Source organism: Podarcis pityusensis (genome assembly GCF_964106645.2).
Source record: "Podarcis pityusensis genome assembly, chromosome: 13".
NCBI classification, from domain to species: domain Eukaryota; kingdom Metazoa; phylum Chordata; class Lepidosauria; order Squamata; family Lacertidae; genus Podarcis; species Podarcis pityusensis.
The window spans coordinates 39286482-39295943 of record NC_138038.1 but is presented as its reverse complement, the minus strand read 5'-3'; the positions used below and the strand labels follow the sequence as shown (position 1 = coordinate 39295943).

General features: G+C 46.9%; 1 long non-coding RNA gene across 1 annotated transcript; it reads left to right on the top strand.

Annotated features, from left to right (window-relative positions):
• Positions 1 to 4414: 4414 nt before the first annotated feature.
• Positions 4415 to 7048, top strand: LOC308461214. The gene is made up of 3 exons (XR_013978829.1): positions 4415 to 4942; positions 5870 to 6002; positions 6608 to 7048. It is a non-coding gene; the product is annotated as an uncharacterized lncRNA (long non-coding RNA).
• The last annotated feature ends 2414 nt before the right edge of the window (positions 7049 to 9462 follow it).

Genomic DNA, 9462 nt, shown 5'->3' with positions numbered 1-9462 from the left:
CCATGCCCGGACCCAAGGCCTGCAGTCCAACCAGAACCTGGTCGTATTGTCGAATAATCTTGTGTAAGTGGCCTACCAAGCCATGGCAAGTACATTCCTTCTGGATGTTGCCTTGCTCTGTCATCAACATCCTTGGCCAGTATCTCCAACTCCTTAACTATCTGTTCCTGCCTCAGTGGTTCTGCTGGGGTCTGATCAGATCCCTTTCCTGCCTCCTCCATCACAGGAACCTGCTGAAAGCTCTCTATCCTGTTATCTGCCTCAGAGAAACATGACATCCCTTCCCGTCCAATTCTGTACCCCATCATAACCACCGGCTCACCTACTTTAACCCTAATTGCACGAGACCTCAATTCAGCTGATCGTGTCTCCCTCTGATCTAATTCACCCTTTCCCAGTTGCGTACGAGCCTCCTTAATCATTCCCTTTTGCCGAGCCATTGCTGTTAAACTGGTCACAATCAACCCTGGAGCCCTGTGCTCCAGCACTCCACGACGGAATCCACAGGAGCGTGTTGCCCCTTGATGTGGTACCAGTATTGGCCCTTGCCGTAATCCTGCCAACCCTGAAATTATTTTCCCCTTCAACTTGCGACGTTCCTCTTGACTTCCTATGGCAGTGCGCTGTGACAAATGTGATGACAGCACTGAGGAACCTGATTTATTCAATTCAGCCACCTTCAGGCTTGGTTCCACTTGACCTTGGGCCAGGTTCGTATCAGATGCCAACCAGGTGACTCTGGTATCTTCTTCACTTGGTTTTGCCCTTTGACTCAATATCCCCTCCCTGGAAGGCACGCCTGCCATCTCCTGAGTTGGTCCTCCCAACTGTTCTTCTAATTCTGGGCTCCAAACTAATGTCTTCTCCTGAGAGGGTACCTTTCTTCCCATAGTACCTTGATGCTGCTCAGTCAACGCAATCTCACCTACACTTGTAACCTCCACTACTGGTCCCTGAAATGGTTCCACCAGCACCTTAGTATCACTCTGATCCCTGAATAATGCCTCTCTTATTTCTCGAGATTCCTCCCTAGTAACCCTCTCAGTTGAACCCAACTGCTTGGCTTCTCCCTGATCAAGTCCTACTTGCTCTTTTGTCTCCCTTTGTTCTGGTTCTGCTAGCTCTCCAACTTTCTCCTGACTAGTTCCTAGTTTCACCTCTTCTCCAGGCCCCATCTCCTGACTTTGCACAAGTTCTTCCTCCAGGCCTCCAGTTTCTTCTTGTGCTCCAGCTACTCTCACTGGTGCTCCTACCGCCTCCTCCCTTCCTTCTTCCTGACCCACTGCACTCATCTTTTCTGTTTCCCTCTGAGCTGCTCCTATCACTTGCTCAGCCACATCAAGAGCCACGTGTATCATATCTTCCTTGACAGTCACCTCCTCAGTCTCTACCTGACTTGTCACTACCAAACCCTCCCCCTCAATAAATGCTACATCTCTCTTTGAAGTTGCCACCTCTGCCTCCCTCTTATCTTCCCCTTCCTCCACTGTGGCTACCATACTGCCAATCTCACCCTGACTTATCCCAGCCAAATCCTCAACTTGCTTTTGATCTTCTACTGATTCCACATCTTTCTCTGCAGCCACCTCTTCTGCCTGCTTTTCATCTATTCTTGGTGATCCCTGATCCAGTATTGATGCCATACTTTCTTTTTCAGTCTTACCCTCAACTTCTCCCTGACTTGCCACCACCAAATGCTCAGCCTTCTCCTCAGCTGCACCTGCCTCTCCCTCAGCAATCACCAACTCTGACCCCCTCAGATCTTCTTGTAGGACTTCAGCTTTAACTTGATCCATTGATGGTGCCACCTCCTCTGCTTCTCCCCTGCTTGACTTCACCAAGTCTTCAACTTCCCCCCAACCCTCTGATGATGCCAAATCTCCTTCCACAATCATGCTTTCAGCCTCTCTCTGATCTACTCCAGATACCCTGTCTTCCCTTTCAATTTCCTCACCAAGTCCCTCCTCACCTGGTCCAACTGTCATCTCCGCCTCCCTCTTACCCAAAACGGGTTCCTCCTCTCCAGTCAACACCTCAATTTCCCCCTGACCTAGTCCTACCAACTCCTCCTCACCCCTTGCTAATATTGCATCTTCCTCTGCAGTCACTTCCTCTAGCTCTCTCTCATTTACATTTGGCACCTTCTCAGTTTCCTCATAGTCAATTGCAGGTGCCACATCCTCTTCCTTTCCAGTGACCTCTAGGATCTCCCCTTGACCCAGTCCTGACAACTCCTCCATTTCTCCATGATTATCTGTTGATTCGCCTTCTTTGTCACTCTCTCCCACCTCCACCGACTCTGGCATCTTTTCAGCCTCCCCCACTGCCTCATCTTCCCTGACAGTTGCCTCAGCTTCCCTCTCTTCCAGTTCCATCAACTTTTCCTGTTCATCTCCCTTTTCAACCCTCTCTCCAGAATCTACATGGTCCTCTTCTACCAAATCCTCTTCTTTCCCGTGGTCCGGCCCTGCCAACTCCTCAGTCCAATTTCCCCCCATTTCTAGAACCATTTCACCCTCTCCAAGCAGTGTTTCTTCCTCATGAATAAATTCCTGAGTCTCCTGCTGATCCATTCCTTTTCCAGTCTTCCCCTCAGCTTCCCTCTCGTCTGGGCTCCCCAAAACACTGGTTTCCTCCTGATTTGGTTCTCTTGACTCTTCAACTTCTTCTTTCTCTCTATTACTCTTAAGCTGAAGTTCCTCAAGAATCACTGTCTCCAACTCTTCTGCTTTTCTCAGATCTGGTTCAATAATTTCCTCAGCCTCTTCCCCAGACATTCCTAATGCCACTTCTCTTTCCAGTGCATCCTCAGCCACCCCCCTATCCAGTTCTGCTAAGGGTCCAAATGTATCCTGGTCTGGTTCCGCCAACTCTCCAGTAGTTGGTGCTTCATGTTCTTTTTCAGCCTCCTCTTCTGCCTCTGAGTCTTTAGCCTCTCCCTGTCCCACACCTGTCTCTGGAAGCAATCCAGTTATCTTTCTCTCTGCCTCATTGGGAGGTCCTTCCACTGTGGTCTCTTCATTCACTACAGCTTCCTTTCCCTTCCTATCATCCTGAGCTTCAGCCTGCCCCTCCTCAGGCTCCATGACCACATTAACCTTTCACTTATTTCTGGTCTGGTTTCTTGCAAAACTTTGATGGTGCTAAGTAACTGCAACCTCCTCCCAACTTTTCAAGTATTATCACTAGCCACCCAAACCCTAGAGCAGTGCAACTGCTCAAGTCCCAGATGATACCCTAATACCCTTTGAACTTGCCACCCTTTCTCAGAACCCTTGCGCCCCACTAAAAATCAATCCTTGTACCCGCAATCCTGCATTTATTCATTCATTGCACCCTAATCACAAGCGATTCCCCCTCTGACGCCTAGTTTCTTTCTTTTTCAGCACAAGTTCGATGCCCTTTGATTTCCCCCCACCCTTTAACCCCTTTGTCACCCTTTCCCTCCCACCTTTTCCCTTTGACCCCTTGACCCCGCCCCGGTTTCCCCCCAAAACCCTCCCTCCCTCCCTCGCCCTCCCTCCCTCGCCCTCCCTCCCTAGTCCCCCGAGAATCCCCGCTCGCCCCTCCCCCACCCGCTGAGAAGTAGGCGGCCGTTGGTTGGTCGGTTTCGCGGCGCGCGAGGAAACGAGGTGACGGGGGGGGGGAGGAGGGCGGTAGGTGAAGTAATAATAGGCCAGCACTGAGAGCGGCCGTTGGCTGGGTAAGCGCGTGCGGCTCCCACATTGGCTCCTTTCTCTTATTTCCCGCCCCACCACTCTCCATTAGTGCGCCCTCTATAGGTAGGGGAGGGAAATGACCGATGGAAGAGAGGAAGGTTCGGGGGAGGTAAAAGGCCGCGCGCGCGCACGACCACCGGCAACCAGGCACACGCGCGCGCTCTTATCTGTTTCCTCACTTTTCCCTCCCGACTCGAAGCAGAGACTTGCACCCCTCCAGGGAGGTGGGTGTGAGCGAGAGGAGTAGAGCCCCGGCCGGTCCGCCATCTTACCTGGGTGGGAGGGGGGAGGAGTGAGGAGGGAGGGGAGGCGCCTCCTGCCCCGCCTCCTCCTGCCGCCGCCTCAGCCCCAGCGCCGCCGCCTCGGCCGGAGAGAATCCGCCGCCATCCGCGGCCCCCAGGCCTCTCCCGCGCGACTTCTCCCTTTGCGCGGCCTTCGCCGGTGCTCCTCGGCACGTCGCCCACCCCTCCCACCCGGATGCTGATCCCTAACCAGGCCCCGCCGAGCCAGACCCGACCCGCCGCGGCAAAATGGCGGCCGCCACCACCAAGCGCCAGGGCCAGCCCCTCCCTCCTCCCACCGCTCCCTCCACCCGCCGGCCTCGGCGCTCAAGTCTCGCGAGAGCTCGGGTAACGCGAAGGAGGGTGTGCGTGCGTGGAGAAAGAGAAAAGAAACTCAAACCCAAAGTGTCTCACAGGCACGTCACGGGGGAGGACGGCGTCCCGGCGAGAGGCCGCGGGCCAAAAGAATTGCGGAAGACGGCGCTCTTCTCCCTCACAATCAGATAGAGCGGGATGCGGGACTACGAGCCCGCGGGGCGAGGGAAAGGCCATCGCGAGTGAAGGGCATGCTGGGAAATGGAGTCCTGGGGGATGCTGGGGCTTGGAGTCTCCCTCTCTCTTTCGGACGGAGGGAGGGAGGACTCGATTTGTCTTTCCTCAAAAATTCTTCCAATTGTTCGCTGGGCGGGCTGGCGCGACTATTCGAAGGTGCTCAAAACAAGATGCACTTATGAATGAGAAGAGGCAGCTTTGGCTCGTGAAAACATGCACTTCCCCTAGGACTCGCAGATACTTCGGATGCGACTTTGAAAGTCAGGAAAGTTTCAATGAATATTGTTTACATGGGAGGGTGCTCGCACCGTCGCGCAAAACGAGGTTGACAAGACGTTGTTGACAACATTTCGAGCTCCTTTCAAAACTTCCAGTACCCTGACTTTACAGGTGATAAATCTGCATTGGGAACTCCAGAGCTTCAATGAGTTCTGAGTTTGAAATCATGATTTCTCCAAAGGGAACAAATTCCAAATTTTGACGTTAGATGCAAAAGTGGGCCTGGCTAACTTGGCAAAGGAAGGGGAAAAAACTCATTGGCACTTAAAGCAAATATGAAAGTTATTTCAAAACCAGTATTTTCATTTTAGATGTAGCATAGACCTTTTCATGTTCATGTGGTTGAGACTATTATCCTACACACACAGTTGGCAGTAAACCCTATTGAACTTAATAGATGTTACTTTTGAATAAACATTTTAGGTTCATGCTAAAGCCTTCAGCTACCTGCTTATAAACTCATTTTTAATTATGTTTTTTATTACTGTATTTATTGCTTTGAAAACTATAAGTCATAGTTAATTTCTAAATAAAATAAGGGGATGACGTTTACAAATATTTGCTCTTCTTCACTTCCATTCTGGATAGATGGTTCAGGATTGGGCCTGTCCAACAAATATAAAACAATGGGGACAGAGAAACTGTATAATGCAATGTCTACTTGACTTAATATGTGAGAGGCCTATATTCAAGTCCTACCTCTGCCATTGACTAATTGGCTGCAGTGGAAAAAACAAATACTAATGGCTAGCTAGGACACCCTCCCACTTAGTCTGAGGATAAACCAAGTTAATGCTGCAGTCCTAAACACACAGGGATTTTTAGCAAAATTGTAGCTATATCGAGTACTAGCATCTTTGATCAAGCCAATTTGTTATTGTGAATATATGGCAACTTTTAATTTATTTAAACCACTATGCTGTGTAGCAGGAATAGCTAACCTGCAGCCCACAGGATGCATCCAGCCCCCTCCCCAAGATTCCTCTCTATTTGTCATTTTTAAACTGTAAAAAAAAAAATTGTTAACTGCTTCCGTAGGTCCCACTGTTATAAGTGATAACGGGAGAGTGTGTGTGTCCGTCCGTCGTCGCCTTCCCCCCCCCCCCCCAGATATTAAAAAGGATGCATGAACCCATGGAAGTTTTGGACTTCTGGATTGGAGTGCAGCTTGGTAAGTTTGTGTGTGTGCTGTTAAAAAAAAACCAGTTAAATATAAACTGATAACCATACAATGTTGCCTTACATTTAAGTCAAACTATAGGTCTAGCATGAGGGACGTGGGTGGCGCTTTGGGTTAAACCACAGAGCCTAGGACTTGCTGATCAGAAGGTCGGTGGTTTGAATCCCCGCAACGGGGTGAGCTCCCATTGCTCCTGCCCACCTAACAGTTCGAAAGCACGTCAAAGTGTAAGTAGATAAATAGGTACCACTCTGGCAGGAAAGTAAACCGTGTTTCCGTGCGCTGCTCTGGTTCGCCAGAAGCGGCTTAGTCATGCTGGCCACATGACCCGGAAGCTGTACGCCGGCTCCCTCAGCCAATAAAGCGATATGAGCGCCGCAACCCCAGAGTCGGCCACAACTGGACCTAATGGTCAGAGGTCCCTTTACCTTTATAGGTCTAGCATGACCTAAAGCATTAGTTCTCTATCACTGCTGTATGTAGCTCCGCTTGTTGCAGACACAAATGCAAGCTTTGCTGATTGTGTGCTGGAACTAGATTCTTCTGTTTTTAAACAATTCATTAAAATGCTTTCATCTGTGACATGTTTCTTTCAGATAACTTTTATTTTCATCATAAAAGGAAAAAAGCCACACATTCCATGAATGATAACCAGTTCTGAAGGAACAAATGGAAACATATGCAGAAGAACTCCTGAGGATGTATTATGAGGACAACACCTCAGAAGGTTTTTACCAAGGGTTTATAAAATCATTTTCACTATACAATAAATTGTCATAGGATGGTATCCAATTTTAGTTACACTTAGAACAAGGTCAGTTAAATCAATAGACCTAACTTGGGACTAGGTTGAAATCTGTGTTGGGGGTCTAGAAATCTCAGTGGATATTCAACCCAGAAATAATTTTTATCTTTTGTTATCAACACCACTGAGTTTAAAGAGGATGTACAGTTTAAGATGCAATACTTACTTGGGAGTAAGTCCCATTGAATTAGGACTGTAGTATTAGCAGCTTCGGGGTGTTCGCATGGCAATTTTTTAAAAAACCACAGCATTCCTATATGTGATAACTACTTTCCAATGACAGCTATCATTTGGAAACCTCTTGCTTTAACTTTTTTCACAAGTATTACTTTTGAGACCAGAAATTATGTTATTGGGAATATTTTGGCAACATATTATGAAAGCATCAATATTTACTAAATAACCTACATGTTACAGTGCATATTCTGATTACAAAATATGGGAAGAGTCAGTTTGCCTACTCTGAAGGACTAGCTCCCATTTGACAAAGGTCAGTTAACAGTAAAAATCACTTGCTATAAACTACTACAGGGATTTTGTTTTTTGGACAATTGGGAACCTTTATTGATCTAACCAGTTTTTTTAAAAAAAATCATACAAAACAGCTCATCAAGAATATTGGACATTAGAGATCCATCTCAGTCTTCTGGATAATTCTGTACCACCCCAAAGAGATCATGTATCTTTGTGTGTTAAAAATATAAAAATAAAACCATTTTAAAAAGCTGGGAGACACAATCCCAAATTAGATTGAAAACTGCAGGATTCCTGATTTCCTAAAAGCTTTTGCCACCCAATTCAATTTGTGAATTTGTAGACAGTGGAGTATAAAAGGCAAGAGTAAGGACTACTACACTTTTCCAATACTTCATGTTTCAGACCTGAGCCTCAGTCCAAACTGAACCAGGCATGTAGGTGGTTTTTTGTTTGTTTTTATGTATAAAAAATAAAAATAACCTAGGATATAGCATTTGGCTAGTTGCACTCATTTCTGCAAAACTGATCCCTGCATCACCTCCTAGAACATGATAAAATCTCTAAATTTGTGGCTTGGCAGTGGAAAGAAAAGTTCATTCTTATTAAAGTGGTTTTAAAAGAGATTTTGGATTCCAGTCATTGTCGCTCCAGATTCTTTGCTCCCTCCTGGTTGGAGACAGCGACAAACATTTAGACCACTAGAAAGCAGAAAAGTACAAAGCAAACTTCACAGACAAGAAACTTTCAATTTTACCTACCTCTTCAGTCCTATTCTTATCAGAGAGATTAAAAAATTGCTGCAATGGAGAACTTTTGTGAAAATACAAGGAGTATAAACCAAATAATATATATGCCACTTATGTAATCATGGCCATTCAGTATTTAGTGAGATTTCCAAGGGATTGCAATGAACAAGATGTGGCTTTTGAATTGAGAATGGAGAAAAATAAGCGTGCAACCTGGTAGTAGTTCCGGGCTTGGCTCGTTTCTGGCTGTAATGCCACATATTTTATCACTTTCCCCCAGATTCTAACAAAGCCCAAACAGCCTATGGCGTTAAGGTAGGGTTACCAGATGTCCCCATTTCCCGGGGACAGTCCCCGGATTTACAAATCAGCCCCCATACAAAATCCATTGAAGATGAAAAGTGTCTCCAGATTCATTGAAAAAAATCTGGTAACCTTACGTTAACAAGTTGGACGGGATGTGAAACAAAACTCCAGAATCAGAGATCTCAGGCTGGTGATAGCCAGGGGATTTCCCCAATGACAACAATTCCACACTGCCAATCTAGTTTTATAATATACCAGGACGGAACAGGATTTGGAAATGTCTGCCCTTTCTGTGTACTTTCTCAGCATTAGGAAGTGTTTGTGGCAGAGGTGTCGAAGACTGACGACTACTGGTTTGAAAGCGGATTATGGACAGGTCCCTTGCCATAAGCAACCAGGCTACGAGCAGCATCAGTGGCCTACTTCCTCCTCCACTCTCATTTGGCATGATTTATCATACTAGGGCAACTCATAGTAATGAGAATCCAGCCTTTAGGGTAAAAAGAGAGATCCTTAGGGCTTTTAGTGCTGCTTAGAGCAACAATCAAATCTAGCTCAGTGTTCAATAGTTGCTAGCAAAGTGAGATACCACACTTGGGTGGGGAAACCTCTGGGTATGACTGGTAGGGGTTAGGGTTAGACCTGCCCAAATTTACCTTAATGTCTTGGCATGGCTTATAGCAATGCAAAGTGAGAGGCACCAAAACATACTTTGCCCCAACTTCAAAGGAGTTACGAAGTCTGCTATGTAGGTATCTTGGACCATTTGATTTTGCCCAACTTCCTGGCAGGTGTTAGCTTTTAAATGGGCATTTCTTAAGTTGCCCTCTGGGGTGTGGGATCATGCTTTGGAGAAAGGGCTTTGTCTGCTGGGCTCTAAGTCTAGGACTTGTGCAGGAAGGATTAAAGCTGGCGGCAAGAAAATGGAAAACCCACTTTCAATTTCAGGCAGCCACTTGCACTGGTTTATCACTCTGTCCCTAAAGCAAAAGAGTGAGGGATGAGGGAGACGAAAATGAGGCTTTCATTTCTCTTCCAAAGCAAAAACACTGTTGATGCTGCCTTCATGCCAAAGTGTTTCACCTCCTGTAAAACCACTGTAAAACCACAGTTGCTC